The sequence below is a fragment of the Malurus melanocephalus genome, unplaced genomic scaffold, assembly GCF_030028575.1.
Source record: "Malurus melanocephalus ecotype Western Australia unplaced genomic scaffold, MMel_1.1 scaffold_219, whole genome shotgun sequence".
NCBI lineage: Eukaryota > Metazoa > Chordata > Aves > Passeriformes > Maluridae > Malurus > Malurus melanocephalus.
The window spans coordinates 590,260-608,579 of record NW_026623451.1 but is presented as its reverse complement, the minus strand read 5'-3'; the positions used below and the strand labels follow the sequence as shown (position 1 = coordinate 608,579).

Sequence of the window (18,320 nt, the reverse complement as noted above, 5' to 3'; positions counted from 1 at the left end):
AAGGACAAGCCGTGTAAAAGGACAAGCCATAAGGATCTCTTGGATTTGAGGGGGTTCTGGACAYGACAGCACCCCACTGACACTCAGGGGCTCCTCTGGAGCACTGYGTGCCTCCAGGCAAGATCTGTCCCTGCACGGGAATCCAGACCTCCACGCTGGAAGAAACAGGCACAACAGCTGCTGAAGCAGCAGGCTGGGTTTCTTTGGATAATGCTGAAACGGGAACTGATTCCAAGAGCCTGCAAGCMAGAGCTGGGTATCTCATCTCGCACGCTCAGTTTGCAGGAGAGCCGCTCCCTTCCACATCCCTTCAAACCACCTCTGCCATCTCCTCCTCCACCCTCTGCCATGGCAGAAGGGAGCTGTGYTCCATGCCAGGCATCCCCATCACCTCCAGCCCAGCAGCTCCTTGTCTCTTCAAATCCCAGCATGATGGACATCCCAGCAGGGCACAGTGCCAGGAGATGTTTAACCCCTTCCTCCTTGTGCTGCTGCACACCAACACGATCCCATTGAACACAAACCTGCACCATAACAGACCCTRCAGAGGCTCTTGTGACTCTGCTGGCCATGGCACAGCACTCCCACACTCATTTCTGTATCTGGGATCAGCAGGTACCCAGGAASTCCCCAGGAGTACAGACCCACTGCCAGAGACACAATCTGCTGCTGATAAGGGACTGGAACTGCTTGGGAGGGACGTGTGGCTCAGGGGTCACTTTCAAGGGTGTAAAAACCAAAAAAGAGGAAAAGAAAAAATTGGGGAAGGTTTCTCAGAATTTTAAAGTACTAAAACTAGAGTCACACCCCAGGTGACAGCAGGGTAAAAATGAAATTTCAAAGCAGAAACAYGTTTTCACAGCAGGGCTAAAGGACAGAAAGGGAAGAGAGCACCAGCACCCTAATAAAGATTTTGCTTAAGTATACTAATTAAAAAGGGATAAATAGTAGCAGTGTGTAATCATTACAGTAATCCAATACATTTTTGTGTCCCCAACACTCAATTAAATTTATTGAGACTCCAGAGCTACCATACACAGCTTGARAGCGTGTAGCATCTGCTACTTCCAAGATGAGTCATGGTAGGAAATTCCCCCGTATTTTCTAGGAACCAGTCAAGCAGCCAGTGATTGAAACAGTGATGTGTTATATCTAACACCCACACAAATGAGAAGAAGTAACTTCTATCAATAAATGTACATTGTATTTAACATACTCATGCAGATTTCAAAAAGGATTACAATTAGAATCATTATTTTGGGAAAATATTCCCCGGTTTAATTTGAATGCAATGTAAATTTTGCCAAGAAACGTTAAAGGTCAGAAGAGACTGGAAGAAGAGAAACTAATTTAAATAAATTGCAGGAATTTGAGGACATTTTGAAGAAGGGAAGTAAATATGCAACAAAGCAACACTCCACAGCACTTGCCTCCATTTTCAAATGCTGCATCATTAACTCTATAATCTATTATACAAATTTTCAGGAGGGAAAGATGTAATTTCAGTTTTCCCCCTGCACCTTCTGTTTTAGATAAAACTACAGAGTATCAAACTCCTTCTCACCTTCTGATTTCTTTCCACTCCAAAACACCAGACTAGAAATGCCTCATTTTCAACAGCCACACTGTTTCCTGCAGCTCCAGATGTTCCCAATCACAGAGATCCTTGGTGTGCACTCTGCCAACAGCTGGATCTGTCGCTGTCCCCTCACTCAGATGTGTGACAGCTCCACAAAACCCTCTCTGAGGACACATCCACAGCAGCTGCTGCCTCTAGACTGGYCTCTGGAGTAAACCCTGAGCTTAAAAGCAKCCTGGTYGTGTCCACCTCTCCCTTCSAAACAAGTTACCACTGTAACAGAGGGATTGTGACGTGCAAAATTTAAACTTACCTGAGGTTTGAGGCTGGTCAGCTGGAATAACTTGGATTTTAAGAGTCAGGTCACGTCACCAGAYGGCCTCTAAGGAAGGAACGCAGCCTCACTGACAGCACAGAATGGGTTTTCACTTCAGCAGGTACCAAGTCTTTTGCTAGGCAMAAATTCAAGGTCCAATCCCAACTTAGAAAGTTATTTTACACTGTTTTGACCAATATCAATATTTTTAGTCTATGATCAAACAGCTGCAAAGAAAGTGAGTGGCTGGAGGACTGCAATGAAGATTCCCACAGTCTYGGAGCACTGTTTGTATGTTATGTATTTCAAGCTGAAGATACATTTTTGGGTTTGACTTCTAATCAGACATTTGTGTGCAAGCAGCCAACAAACAACCCTTCCAGATAAGGCCTGGGGCTCCTAGAATTACCAAACAGCAGCAGTCTCACCTTCAGAGAGTACACCATGGCCTTCTTGAATTACCRGGACTCTGATAAAAATCCAGGAGGACAAAAGAGAAATTCCACCTCACTTTTGAATACCTGAAAGTTGCATCCTCATTCATCAATGGAGCGAGCCTAAAACAAATCCACCACAAAAAGTGATGGAAGGACAGCTGCTTACACGAGACCACGGACACAGAACAAAATTCACTGATTTTCACCAAGCACTCCCAGAACCCCCCTGGCAACATCAGACATCACCCAAGATGAATTTTTTTTCCCCAGATACTGAATTTTCTTTAGAAGATTTCTGGTCAGGGGCTTTTTAGGAAATACCTGTTGTGATGTAAAGTTGGAATTCTTTGCAAATATTTACACTAAATTAAGGGTTTGTGCTGAAGTATCAGACTTTTACAGCTGGCAGCAACAAAGCAAGGCACAAACCAGGCTGCAGGAATCCATAGCTGGTTTTGGTTCTGAAGGAGAGTATTAGTTTTATCAGAAATTTCTTCTCTTTTTAGACATMATTTGGCCTTCAATTGCATTCATTCTATACCAAAGTAGAGTCCACAGATATCAACACAATCATGTTAATATGGGAGAGTCTTGTTTTTGGCTGCAATCGGTGCTACAAACATGAGATGAAGACACAAAATCTGAATATYATAACCAAAACTTCTATGTTTGCAAGTCTACTCAGTCCCTGCTGCTTTCCCAAAAAAGCAAATCCAAGTTCCCCGAAGCAACAGGAAAGTGCATAGACAGGCCTGTGCATACAATGGCAACCATCTGCCCTAATGCATTTGAWGCTATGCCACAGGAAGCACTATTGAAACACAAACCAAACCAGATTTGTCAGAGATCTCAGAGTCTCAAGAGCAGCTGTTACAGCAAACCTGCTCAGCAAAATGGCCATAACACATTTGTCATGTGTCACCTTCCTGGCAATGTGCCAGCTGCATGCCCAGGAGTTGGTATTAGCACAAGGAGTATAGGCAATGTCAGTAATTACATGCATTTTATACAAGGTGTGCTTGCAACACTCCCATTTCCTTCTCTAGGAAGATTAAAACTGGGGCTTCTAAAGYAGYTGAACYRTTTGATGGAGACACACACAGCCCTKCTGCTCCCACAAACTGCAGGAACTGATTTTCCAAACCCAGGTTCAAGATCCAGCAGTGTCTCCAAGCCATAAGGGCTGCTGGGCACACCAGGTCAGTTGTGGCCACATCTCCACCCCAGAACAYCTGCAGAATCTGTGTATGACCTGGCTGCCCCAATTTGAGCTGCCCACCAAGCACAGCATCCCTGAGGGGCCCTGATGGATGCAAAAGGAGCTCAGTTCTCAGCATAGCATTGTACAGCCTGAATTACACTCRCAGGCATCAGGAATCTTATATTGCAGCTCTGCACTCACCTAGGCTGGATAAAAGGAAGACCCCAAGATTTTACCTGTGCTGGCACTGGATGAATAATTAGATTTTAAATGCTCTTTTCCACAGAGACTGATTCAGCCACTCCACTATACACACAAAGAACATGTATAGCTTCAAWATTATTCTTAAAAAAAACAGCAACCCACTCTGAGGTGTATCTGCATGAATCCTTCACTGTCACTGAGCAGACCACCAGCTCTCAGCACTGCATCATTGACAGCTCCAGTAAAGAAATGTGAGCACTGCCAGTTTCCCACAGTGTTTTCAAGCCCATTTCATGTGCACCACTGCCATGTGAGTGTTACTCAGGAAGACAGAGCCATTCCCACAGCATGTGCAGAGTGACACACAGGCAATCATCCCCCAGCCTGACATGGGGATATGTATTGACCAACCACTGCACTGTCAAATATGACCAATGACTTCTGTGTCTGCAGTGTAAAACAGCTCCCAAACCTGAAAGGGAAATGTCAGTATCAAGCTTAAAAAWTAATAATTGAGCTGAGGAAGCCCCTTCGCTGTGCAAGGGCAGGACACTGGAGTGTTTTGTCACCAAAGATGGGCCAACACCCAAGAACACCAAGGGAAGTATAGGCAAAAAGGTCATTTCACATTTGAGTGGTTAAGACATTTAACCATTTAATTCATTTCTGTCATCACAGTACCTTTACAGCCCTTTCAAASAGCACAAAGGCTAAGGAAAAGAATCCAAGCGTGCACCCTTGAAGCACAGCATTCCAAACGCAGGCTCCCAGAACTTCCTAATCCTCCCCTCCTATCACTCATGGCCAGAAGAGACTGGACTTACTGAGAAAATGAGATAAACTAACAGTCAAAACAAACACAAACCGCCCTGGAAATCTCAAAGGGTAACCCAAGGCAAACACTCAGCAAACCTGAGAGACTTTAAATGCTGCACAGAAAATGTGTCCTTCAAAAGGCTGCACTATCTTCCCAACCAGGGACACACAGAGCCCAAGCACTTTAAGGACAAGGAACAAGATGACCAGCACATAAAGAGGAGAGTGCATTGTAATCATTTGAAGCACGTTTTTGACAGCCAATTAAAATAGATSATCATTAAAATTAAATACAGGCCAGCAAATGTTCTTATGGTGGAAAGCTTTTCAAACAAATCCCACAGCAAAATTTGATTTGTTTTCTGGTATGGTTTGGGGGGATCYGGGTTTAAGTCAGTCCCAACAAAGGCAGCAGAGCTCTTTACCTGCTCTGAGTCCCACACCTCAGCAGATAAATCTGGCAGCCTTACACATGGGCTCAAGATTTCCATTTGAACCATCAGAGGTTTCTTGATTCAATTCAGTAAATGCATCATTTTGTGCCTAATTTAGGAGGGAGGATAAAAAATTAAAGTAGCTTCTGAAAACAGTGGAATATGCCCAGATTATTAAAGGAAGATCCTAAAAAAGCTACMAGGAATTTAGACAGTTACAGTTCTGCCACAATCAGACTGGAAATGCCCCTTAGCCCAGGAAATGCCTTTTTGTCCTGTCCTTCTTTCCAGAGTGGGTTTATTGAACTCATAATTGAAAGTATTCCCCATCAGATCTGTTTGATTTCAGATCAGACAATCTAGATTTCAGTGAACTTAAGCAGAAAATGTGAAAAAGCCACCACAAACAGTGGCAAAGACAGACTCCAAAGCTCAACGAGTGAAATGAGCATTGGGAAAAGCAGATCCTTCAAGATCAACATAAAAAAATATTTTGGTAATAGAGAAAAACTGATCTCCAGGATACACCTGCTCTCCCAGCAGAAAAAAAAAACCCTTCCTATAGATCACAAGACTTCAGCTTTTTACAGCCAAACTGAGTCAGCATGAGACAGTTTAAAGCACTAAGAAAATAATTTCAAAACTCTGTGCCCTGGTACATAAACTGATCATGTGGCACTTACTGTGACAAGCAGAAGACTTAAATTTATTAAAAACATCCTTACTTTTCTTTAAGAAAGCTTAATTTTTCTTTAAGAAAGCTGGAATAAACACTATTAATGCTGCAGCAAGTGCACAYGGCAATGCACTTGACCTAAGGATTGCTGAGTTTTGATGGCATTTAATCACATCTAATATGGGGGGGAAGGGGCAKGGAGCCAGAAAAACATCACTGTGCCTTCAGAAAAGTTGTTATTTTTAACAGTGCTGTTTAAGATCAGCAACCCTGAAGCAAAATGGTCAGAACATTTTCTTCCACCGGTGTTGAGAGCACACCAAGAGCTTTCAGAGGGCGAGTATTTTAGGCCAGTGCAGCAAGAGAGAGATCCCAGGAAGGAAAGCTCACCCACTGTGGCAAAACCAGCATAGGAAGGGTGAGTTTATTCATCCATTATGCTGAAGAGCTTAAAATGGAAACATTCTATATGTCTCACCTCAGGCCAGGATGAACAACWGAACAGAAGTGAATCAGTGTTAGAGCAAATGACTGGAAAACACTGATAGAAACTGAGGCTACCTTCTGCCTCTCCCTCCTACCCAGGAAAGTCCTTATTGCTGCATGTTTTTACAAGAAGGGAACAAAACCAGATCCATTATTTTTCCATTTTTTTCCCTTTAATTAAGCTGGAGAAATAGAGGCTGATCTTTAAAGCCTCACCTCTCCCTGCAACCCCTACTACACCGCTATCCTTTGCTATGGATGCACAACTACAAAAACCAAGAGCAAATAGAGACACTTGTGACAAGCATCACACCCAGCCCCGCACCTTTGGAGGTTTAAAAAACTTAAAATCTTTAATTAATAAAATTGGAATGACGAACTCATTTGTTTAGTGCATTTTGGTATTGAAAAAAACCCTCTTTTAAACAGTAACTGAGAGCTTAATTTACCAAACATTCTGATTAACAAGAAAAAAAACAAAATTCACATGCACAATGAGGTATTCTKAAGCTAAAAATACCCAGCCAGCAGCAATTCCCACTTTGTGCAGCCAGGCAGAAGTGCTTTGCTCTCCCCCTCCCCAAAGCGACACACGCTCACTTCCTTCTTCATTGCAACATCAGATGCTCAACCCGATGCTAACAAGCCACAAAGTCCTGCCCAGAACTTAAAGTCACGCCCCAGTAATTACATAAAATAAGCTGTAAGTACAAGTGGTTAAAAAAAAATCAATTTACTCAGCTTCAGTTTTGCTTTTAATTCCAAAATATTTTGACTTGTCGTAAAACAGAAAAGCAATTTTCATTTCTGAGGTTTGCACCCTCCACCCAGATGTCTCATTAACTCATTTTTTCTTCCAATCTCAYTGTAGAACATTAGCACATTCATTTATCTCACTGCTATGCCAATAAATGGATCAAACCCCTGAACATCCAACCTTTTAAGAGGGATATTTTAAGGTGTATTTGATATTTACTTTTTGCACATAAAACAAAGGATGACAGCAATCGTGGGGGGAGGAGAGAAAAAAAAAAAGGAAATGTAGGATGTGAAACTAAAACTCAGTTGGGCAGATATTTCACTCAAAGGTGGTCCAAGACATCAGAGTAACCTATAAAAGCAGCAAAGATCCTCCAAAATCTTTGCAAGCCYCCAATAAAAAGGCAAAGTGTTTTCCCCTGACCTGATTTAAAAAATAAAGCAGCACACAAATTCCTGAACAAGAAAACCCCTGTACACTGCCTACAGAATTTCCCCTGAGAAGGCAGAATACATCACATGATAGTTTATGGAATCAACATTTAAAATATAATCAATTTTTTGTTCATTGACACTAAAAAGAGCACTAAATCCTCAGGAAGCTCATGAGAAATCTCCAGGTCATGGAGCTGGTATCTCCCTGCTCCAGAGGGAACACCTGCTGGGCACAGCAGCCTGGCCAGGGTGTGGACATCCCCAAACAGGAACCAAAACCTTCCTCACTGCACAGACACGCAGCTCCCTGTTCACCTCTGAGCACCAGCTTTTGCWCTTTGGTGATTAAATACCCTGTTTTTTATAAACCAACCCAAGCACCACGCCCCCAGCTGCCACAAGCAGCACAGACTCAGCACAGCCATTAAGAAAATGAGTTCTGCAGGGTTTCTTCACCCCATGTGGGGAGATTGCACCCCACATCCCCCTGCTACAAACAGGAGTAGCAAAGCCTTGTGGTTCTGCCACGTCAGCACTCGGAAGTTCCTCCTGCAAAGGCCTCCAGGGTGAGTGGTAATTCGTCACCTCCACAATCCCACTGTCCCCATCACAATTCCAAACTGCTGGAATAGAGAGGCTCAGGATACCGAGGGGGTTTCATCCTGGCATTCAACCCTTCAGCTCTGCTTTGCACGAGTTCCTCATTTATGAATGATGACACCAATTAAGCGTCCCCTTTGTTCAGAGACAGAGATCATAAATACGAAAGTTTTTTGACTTCCTCTCTCCACGCCCTTGAGGCTCTTACCCACAACTTCACTGACAGAAGCTGCAAACTCTCTCTGGATGGGGAGGCCCTGCTACCAGGAGCCAAATGCTCTTTAAACTGTTTTATTCTTTAAACACCCACCACAAATTCCCTGGATGGCTTTGGAAGACAGGTGGGCTTAGCAGCGCTCAGAATGGCTTCTCTTGTGCTGCACTGTTTACCCAAAATAATGATCTTCCTGAAGAAAAAACAAACAAACTTTCCTCATTTGTATTAATGAAACAGTCTATTTGTAGACAATTAACATAAATTGGTGCTTCCTTTTCTAACTTTAGGATCTTGGTTATATACTGCAAGTAATTCTCACATTTTAAGAACAAATAGGATTTAATATTAAGAAGTAACTTTTCACCTTCATGTGATTCCTGTCATGACCTAACATTTAAAAAGCCATAGTAYACCTGAAATGTGAAATACAACAGTAACATAAAGCATCAAACTTGGGTTTTGTAAAAAAACCTCTTCAGAAAATGGGTTAAAAGCCAGTGAAAGGAAGGAGTGCTAACAACGATTAGAGATTTCCCCAAGACAACCCAAATGCTGCTGAACCCAACCCATGCCCAAGAAACAGAAAGTGAAACTTGTTAATTTACTCATTAACTGAAAGCCAACGGTGGCATGGGAAGGCTTTTGTTTGGTTTTTTCATATTTTTTAAGAAAGGTACTCACAGCATAATGTAGCAGGTGAAGTTTGTACCTTCCAGCCCCATGCTTATCCTCCCTCTGTTCCTGTCTCCAAACCTCTGGCTTTGCTACCATGGTTTTTCCACAGCTGGACCAGTCTCCTGATCTGTACCACTCTCTGGTAGCACAAAGATTTGTGCCAACCCAGCTCAGTGGGAGAAAGGAGAGGGGGAATAACAGCTGGTTTTGATTCAGCACTAAATCCAGCTCAAAATTAATATTAATTTAGATTCATGAGTTGAAATTCACAACCAATCCCATTTCCTGCTCCCAGACCCTGATCCCAACCTCCTCCAGCTCCAWGTTTCAACAGGAATCYAAGTYTCTATTTTTCTTTCAGTCACTACAYTTCAAATCTGCCAAGATACAGAAAACACCTTATTTGTACAATAATGAAGAGATGAAACTGCAAAGATAAATAAAACTGTCTGGATTTGGACCTCCAGCTGTCAAGGCTGTGTCTTGACTTTCAAGTKAGTGTGAATTTTAAGAAAGTTATTAATGTTTAATAAGATACTATTGCTAACGACTAACAAGGTTACTTAGTTCAGGAAAAAAAACATGATACCTAAACTTTCCAAAAATGGGGATTTCTCCTTTTCTTGCATGGTTACATTATTATAATGGTGGCCAAAACGGATAAAATTCTGACAGATACTTTCTAAATATATTATCAAATTAATTTAAAAAACCACACAGAAAGTTTCACAGATTTTCAAACGACCTGAGCTTGAAGATCACCAGATCCAAGAGGTTGTTAATGGCTGGTTTACAGTTTTAATACTAAGCACTAAAMTTTCTGTTGTCTAACACATTTTTTYAAGATTGTTTTCATTTTGTTCAATTTACAAATTGAAAGCAGGGCAAATCCCRAGTTAGGCAGACACACAGGAAAAAATCCAGCTGATTATATAGCATTTCTTCTGGCATGAAGGTGCTAAGGGCTCACTAGTGGCAGAATAAGTCATCATCACAATGCTGAACTGCCAAAATTCACTGAGGCTACGGCATGACCTGCATGCAAAGCCAGCCGTGAAATCGCAGTGAAGTGCTCGAGGCAGGCTCCAACATCCCTGCATATGCTCCAGTTCTGCTCCAGACCACTCCAGAGCTCTGCAATTGCAGCAGCCTGCATCTACCCGGGGTAATTGCAGGTGAAGCCAGGGAACAGCCACTATCAGAGCTTCAGCTATTAAGGCTTCTTTAATGAATGGTCTAACAATAACCCAGGCTTAACCAGTTCTCTCATTGCAGGACTTTAACCATAATAAACCCCTTGAACATTCCTGCAGTGTTTTCCAAAGATCTTACAGCAGGAGGCTACTAACTGTGCTCTCACAGCCTGTGAGGCAGGTATTAGTCAGCTTCTTTTTTTTTTCCCCATTTAAGTACAGATAAAAAGTGAGGCAGAAAGCTGGCAAACAACTTCCCTGTGGATACACAGCTGACTAGTGGCATACAAAATCCAGATCTTCCAGATTCCAGCCCTGTCATCAGCCAAAAGGCCATAATTATGAGGAAAGAAATTAGTCTGGTCTTATAAATAGCATTTGAATATAAGCCTTGCTAAAATATTTGCAAGGAGTTGACCTTAAACACCAGCAGAGCTGCACTGGTAGCCTGGGGCTCCAAGCACCAGCTTGCACASCACTCCAGCAGAGATCCTGTCCCTCTGCCTGCCTGGATGTCTCCAGAGCCTGGATCCAGCCCAAATTGTCCAACAGATCAGACCACAATCCTATTTGACTGCCTCCGGTTTGGGCTCAGCATATCAAAAAATGTAAGACTGCTCTAAAAATATAAACAGTGTTGTTCTAAAATACTCAGGTAGGCAGGAAAAAGCAAATTAACAAGCAGTCTGAGTCAGCAGCTTTCTGCTACTTTAAGGCACCAAGTCAGTCTGGCAGAAATCTCCCTGTAACACAGGAACTGGAAACCTGCACTGTAGAAAGGGTCCCCAACACCTAAAATCTGGAGCACTTGTCCAAGTTAATCATTCAAACTGCTCAGACTGTATTATCACACGTTTGCCTGTAATTTCTGCAGCTGTCAGATGCCTAAGATATCTTTTGATTTATGGCATTTTCATACAGCACTACAAAGCAGCAGATCTTTTTCTGCACTACAGCTTCAATACCTGCAGCAGGTCTAACTCTGGGTCCACATTTCCTGCAGCAAAATACCAAGCCCAATTGCAAATAAAAACGATTTTGCAACAAAAGCCCTCTTATGTCTGATTCTGTAAGAGTCTAACTTCAAACAAAGTTATGTACTTTCTAGTAAGGCAACCCTATGATACCAAGTGGAAAACTGCAAAAGCAGAGTGTAAGCAAACAAAGGAAAAAATGAGACATTTTGTAGCACAACACTAATTCCAGCAGTAACTAATTTATTCTGATTTGAGGTWCTTGTGCTGCTCCCTCCCACCCATGTGGGCCATGCCCAAGCACTGAACACACAAAAGAAGCTTTCAGTCCAAGGGAAGAGCTGAATATGGGAAGCTTGTTATCTTCTGTGGGGATCCTCCACCAGAGGAAAGACATCACGGATAAAAAGCACACAAGAAATTTTGAGAAAAAGCTGCCTGAGAGGAACAACAAGTTGGAAGGTTTTTTTATTTCTATTCCTCACTTTAGCAGCTAACTGTTGTTACAGGCAGGAGAGCCATAAAATCCTATTTTTGGCTGCCTGCTTCCCAAACGACAGAAAACTCCTGACTCTGAGAACATGAACATCTCACACTGGAGCTAAGGGCTCGTGTCTCATAATGAAAAAGCAGCAGAGAGAAAATTCCCTGTGTCCTGCCCAGGAAGAGCAAACTCCCTGGATTATTATGCATTAAAGCACCGCTGGRCTGTGGCACAGAGGATGAGACCTGACTCTCAACAGAGCCTGTTTCCATCCCAGCTCACATTTAGGGCTCAATTATCTTATCTGCTCTGCCACTCGCATACTTTCCAGATAAGAAATGTTTTTCCCCTCTTTTGAAGAGCTAAAACTGACACCACTGCCAGTGTTGAGATTAGAAATGCTATAAATTAAAATTCATTTGGGCTAATGCTTTTTAAAAAATATTTAATGTGCGGGCTAAGGCTGGGAATTAGAGTTAATTGAGACGCTGTGTGTAAGTTTTAACACCAGCAGTATGTTCCACAAGGGGAAAGGGAGTGTGTGTTCCCCGCTTCAGTTTCCTCACAGGCTTTAGGTCAACCATCAGTTCATCTCCAGTTGAGAAACTGCTCAAGTGTTGGGAGGGAAGGAAAAAAAGCCTGTTTTCCTCTTCCAATCTATGACTAAGAATGAGGCAAGCGAAGGGAGGATCTAAGATCCTGAAGGCGATGGTAACAAGAGGTCATTAGTTAATTCCCCTAGGATAGATATGACTTCCTTTTATTAAATAACAGCAGTTTTTAATGATGTCAAATATCTGTTGCCATTCTGAAGGACACACAGCAGACTCAAACTTTACCTGAACCAGGAAGAATAAGCAGAAACACACAAGAAACCCTGAGCTGAGAGGCAGATTGGCACTAACCAAGTATGAAGGGAATAAGGCCCATTTGATTTTTATGCCAAAAATGTACAGTATATATTCTTTCTTAATTAGATATTTTTGGCCTAACAAAAGCAGTACCAAATTTAGCATGAAGTCATTAAGACAAACAAACACAAGCACCATTTGAAGATTTAAATGAAATTTCTTGTTTAAGTAATTTCTGAAAAAGCTTAATCAATGTAATTTTATGACCAGCCATTAATTACCTGCATGACCACAGCACCTGGGAGCTTCAGKAGCTCTGTAGCAAGACCCTACAGAGCCAGAGCGGAAGCGATGCCTGCTCTAGAGAGATTACAATCATCTAAAAGATGAATAGTTAAGAAGCATGGGAGGGCAYGAGGAAATAGGTGACTGGAATTTATGTTCTCTGTAGCTGCACTTTAGTCCACTTTCCCTTGTGCACTGGAAAGACCAAGGTGTGTGTCTGCTTCCTCTCCCTGCCTCAGTTTAAAAAAAAAAAAAAAAAACAACAAGCAACCTTCCAAAAGTCACATAAAGACAAAAAAACCCCAAAGAAAACACAGAAAGAAGGTGTTTTGGGTAGTAAGACTGCAAGAAAACTAGCGACACATTTTAATACCTCTGCTTCCCATTTGAGAGAGAAAGGATTTCAGTTTTTTTCAAGTTTTCTAAGCTGTCATCCCACAGAGCAAGACTGAACCACAGCAAAAGGGCACACACACAACTTTTGGAAGCGTTCTGTTTCCGTTTAAAGGAATCCTTTGAAATTACTACACAACACAGTAGTGCACTCAATACAAACCAACAGGCAGAGCTGTTTACAAGCTTTCTGCTCAGTGTTAGACTGCAAACCCCAACCCTTTTTGCTGTGTAATAAATCAGTGCTCCACGTTTAACAATTTTCAGCGGTACCATATGCTACGTGGTCCCATATGTTCCATTACAAGGGAGAAAAACATCATCGCAACATGAATCATCACTGACTGTGTTCCTGTAAATCTGGCTTAAATGCTCACAACGTTCAAGGGCAACCCTAAATAAATCTGCTCAATATTCCRCCAGATTCTGGGCAGCAGAATCACAGCTCACATAGAAAAAAAATAAGGAAAAATGAAGTTTAATGTAAGAAGTGAGCACAGTTTGCATCTCTCCAAAAACAGACTCGCTGCACACAAGGCTTGGCACACRTTCATCAGTTCCAATCTAATAATGACATTCTGCTCACAAAAATGTTGATGGTATCTGGTACTCTCAACACCTTTCATCCTAAAAGGCTTAATATGTGTGGAAATACATACACTGCATCCAAGATTCATTCCACTCAGTGCCAGGTTCTGCACCACAGTGATCCTGGAGAGCMGTTTGTAGGAAAGTAAAAAACCCAAATCAAACAGATGTGTGCATTTCACACTCCAGGGAAATGCAGCTGGAAGTGGACGATTTATTCAGGATTTTGGATTTACATCTCCACTCTTCCAGTGACAATTTCTTAGATAAGTAGGTAAATAACTTTTTCTCCCTCTTCCCAAAGACAGCATCACCTGCAGCACAAAACCTGCTTACCCCTAATCAAAGTCAGAGCACACCAAGGTCATCATTCACCCTTCTTCTGAGGAATTTTTAGGGCTCTCAGGTAACCCAACATCATAAGTAACAGTGACAGCAGGAGGGGGTGCAAATGGAGACCAAGTGTGAGAATGTCCCTGTTTGAAAGACTTTAATAGCCAAGGAGGGACCAAGAGCAACCACATGCTCCCACAGAGTGATTGGTTTCATTAAATTCTAAATAAACCAGAGTCCAGTTTGACCTAACAGTCAGGGTGGGGAAAAAAACAGTAATTACATCAACATCAAGCTATTACCTGTCCAAGGGCATAAGTGCCTAGTTCATTAGCAACTCAGACAAACTTGTTTTGTAAGCTCCTTATATTAAATTTGAAATTTCCCTGCCCTCACAAATTAAATTAACAATTTCAGACACAAAGAGAAAGCCAAGCAAAACAAGCAAACATGAGTATATAAACAAGAAAACTTCCAACCTGCTCAATCCAGTGTGTTCTTTGCCACCCTGAATAAGAATTATTAGCCAATAAGCATTTTAGGCAATCTAATTTCAGTATTTAATTAATTTAAATAAATTAAAAAATAATTAGGAAAGGAATACTAGCAGTAGACCAGGTTTCTTGAATCTTAGAGCAAAACCTACTGATCTTTWAAAATTTAAATTTTTCATATTTCCAACAGGAAGTTAAACTTGAATTCCAGTGGTTTAGTTCTACAGAACAAGAGGCAACACGTCACGTTAGAAACAACTCTCTTCAATGCTGGAAGTGGGGCTTTATAAAAATTTAGAAGCTTCCATGGTACCATAAATAACTCAGATGTCCAACATCCTTCAGTAGCTCAGGAGATGGACAACCACAGCCAATTAATTTAATTTCTATTTCTACTTTCCTAATGAGGAGCTGAAGCTCTCACAGATGAGAGCTCCTYGCACGCAATGCCAGTGATGACTTTTAAGTGGTGTCCACTACATGATCACAATAAAAAGCCACGACCTGTCCTGCCTACGTAAAAATCAGAGATTTCCTTCTTTTTACCCATGTTTACCAGATCAATACTTTTTAAAACACATTTCACTCAGAAAATTAAAACAAAGCTGCCAGAGTGATTTCAGGGAGTGATAAAAAAGACTGCCAGGGAAACTCACTGAGCTGCCCCTGGAAGAACTGATGACCGAGCAGGCACCAAGAAATTGCATCATATTTATTACACAGCCAAGGGCAATCAGATCCTTCTGGTTTAATCGATGGCCGTCAAATGAGGAAGTAGCTTGAAAATAATAAATGTAAAAYAAGACACTCTTTTGGGTTCACTTTTTGAATTTTTCCCCGTTGTGCGAAAGCACGTCTATTAATAAAGCTGAGCATGTGCTGAAACAGAAWTTTATAGAAATCTATTTCTTGAATAGCTTTGATGCCAAAAACTGTACTTATTCAAACTCAATTTGCTGTAAATGCTGTGACTGAACTCTAGAGGGGTCCTGTTAAGACTCCGAGTTCTGTCTCAAAACAAAAGGTCTGTTTCCCATTTAAAAACATTAACCTTAGACACTTTTTTCATGCAAAGGCAACAAATAAAGTGCTCCACAAACACCTCCTCCCCTGCCTTTTCTCGTAACCTGGATGTTGCAGCACTTCATGAGGCTGCAGAACAACCTGGAACAAAAACCTGAAAGTGGAGAAAACAACGAGTCTGTGTTCCTGGCCCAAATCCACTGATCACTGCCCTGCCTCTGCTCTCCAGCAATCCAGCAAACTCCTGCCCAGCTCCATACAAACAGGGATTTTCCTTTAAAAGAAGACAGCAGGTTACTCAGAAGGGAAAGAGCTTAGCTCTGCTGACAGATCCCCCCCATCTTGCAACACGTTGTGGAAAAGAAACCTAACAGCAAAACYCTGCTGATGCAAGATCCACATTTAAAATGCACACAAGTAGAAATAGCTCATCTTTAAAAGCTTTGACTTGCTAAGATCCTTTTTAACTGATAATTATGCAACAAAGCAAAAGGGAAGTACAGAGAATCACTGTAAGTAATACACACACAAACAAAAATTAATTTGCAATCTAAAAGTCCTCATACAGAGAAGGGTGRATGGAAACAACCCAGCTCAAGGTTTCCTCAAATCAGATGCCAGAGGAAGTTATATGATGAGTTGGGGAGCAAATAAGAAATCTGGATTTGATAAATGAGACATTTCTGTAGATAGGAACAGTCTGCAGCCCCAGTGTGGGTGCATGAAAGAACTGTCAGATATTTGTGCGAAGTTCAGGGTTAAAGGAGTTTGCAGACAGGTGATTACATTTAAAATATGCCCTAAATTGTTATATTATCCCCTGAGAACTCAGAAATAGCTACCTACCAGAAACAGCCTCATTTTAAGCACATAAACAGAGAGCACAAGCATGGTGTATTATCTCTCGCCACGAACAATCCACTGTCAACACAGAAACACCAACACGTGTCCTCTCATCAGTCTGGTACAGCATATATCAAAGTAATGACCACTGGCAGAACAAGCTGCATCACTCTCAGCACTGCTGCACTCTAAACATTTGTTAAAATACGTCAGCAGACCTTGGAGAACAGACAAGAGCCCACCTCAAACAACACGAGCACCATGACCCACAGCCAGCATTAGCACTGCTGGACCCAGGTAACTTAAAATCTTGGAACAGCATCCTCATGGATCCAGAATCCTGACTGCTTCCACCTTCTTGTGTGGATCACTATCCACAAAGGTGGGCAGGGAGATTCCACATCTTTCTGGCACAACCAGAGTGAATCTTCCTGCCAGATCAGCACAACCTGCTTCACCGTGTTTAAACAAACACAGAGCTGCTGCTGTGAGCCCAGCATTCCACACACTTCCCAAAGCAGTGTCCCACTAGGTTCTCCCCCACCCCGGGGAGAACAGCCCAGCTGGGGACAGCAAGCCCAGCAGCGAGCTGCTCAGTTCTGCCCAGGCTCAGGGAGCAACCAGGGAAAACCTGAAGGCTACCAGGGCTACTCAGTGGCTACTAAAGTTTAGAACTGTCATAATTGTAGGATTTGACAATTCATTCCACTCACGTTCCTGGGGAACGGGAGGTGAGTAGACATGAAGAGATGTATTTATAAAATATAATAAAATTCTGAAGGCACAGTACTTGCCTCGTGTCCTCCTTCCTTCTCCTTCCCACGCAAGTACGAGTGCTGCTCGATGGCATCCAGCACCTACAGCAAATCATTTCCCCATGTCATTAAAAGGACAGAGACATCTGCTCRYACYAGACCTACGTCATTGCTTCCAACTCCGTTCAAAGCTGACAGAAAGCGCAGCTCCCTCTTCCCCTGAATTCATGAGGTCACATTCCTGCTCACAGACGGATCCCGGGGTAATCCCAATGGAGCAGCGCCGTTTATCGGAGCTGTGCCCGGCTCCGGGTGAAGGCGAGCAGCCGCTCTCCTCTCCTCTCTGCTCCCGCTCCCACCGGGGCGTTCCCRTCCGCTCGGGGCTGCTGTCCTGGAGCTCCGACTCGCACGGAGCTCCCGGGGACAGCTCCCGGCACTCGGCACGGAGAGAAGGAAAGAGGGAGCGAAGGGAAAAGAGAAGGAAGGAGCGGCTGTCGCCGGTCCCACGGACCCGGCACGAGGTGCGGGACAGCTGTCCCCATCCCGTCTCTGTCCTACCCCTGTCCTGCCCCCGGCCGGGCTCTCCGAGGGCTCTCAGACCTGCCCAGACCCCGCACTCGCAGCCCCGCGGGAGCTGCCCCAACCCCGAGCAGCTCCAGGCTGGCCCCGCCGTGAGACACCCCGGGACACCCGGCACCCCCGTCCCGGCAGCGAGCGCCCCGCGCCGCCGCAGCACCCACAAAGTGCCTTTTTTAGCCCCAAACGCGCTGCCAGCCCCGGCGCTGCCCCCTGCCCTCCGCGCCCCGGCGGGACCCGCCTGTCAGCGGCGCCGCTCCCTCTGCCGGTGCCTCACCTGGTRCCGGCCGGCGGCAGCGGGCCACGTCCGCGGGGCCCTGGCGGGGAGGGACGAGGAGGAGGAGGAGGAGAAGAAGGAGGAGGAGGAGAGGGACGGAGCGTGTCCGCCGGGCCGTGCCCGTCACCGCCGCTTCCTGCCCGGCCCCGCTCGGCGCTCGGCTGMACCGCCTGGCGCCTCAGGCCGGGCCGCTGAGCGGCGCCGCCTCACGGAGCGCACCGCCCGCGCCCTCGGCGCTCGATTGAGCCGCCTGCACGGTCCGGCGGGGCGCTGAGGGGAGCGGTGGCGGGATCGGGGTGTGGGACCATGAAGGGATCGGGGTGTGGGACCATGAAGGGATAGGGGTGTGAGGCCATGAAGGGATCGGGGTGTGAGGCCATGAAGGGATCGGGGTGTGGGGCCATGAAGGGATCGGG

At 43.9% G+C, this 18,320-nt stretch overlaps 1 protein-coding gene across 2 annotated transcripts in view; it reads right to left on the bottom strand.

Annotated features, from left to right (window-relative positions):
• Positions 1-18,059, bottom strand: part of TAOK3 (TAO kinase 3) — a 71,264-nt gene extending 53,205 nt beyond the window's left edge. For both annotated transcript variants that reach the window (XM_057374216.1, XM_057374217.1), the window contains exon 1: positions 17,905-18,059. The gene's annotated coding sequence lies outside the window, so the exon portion shown is untranslated. The remainder of the gene's footprint in view (positions 1-17,904) is intronic.
• Between the last annotated feature and the right edge of the window lie 261 nt (positions 18,060-18,320).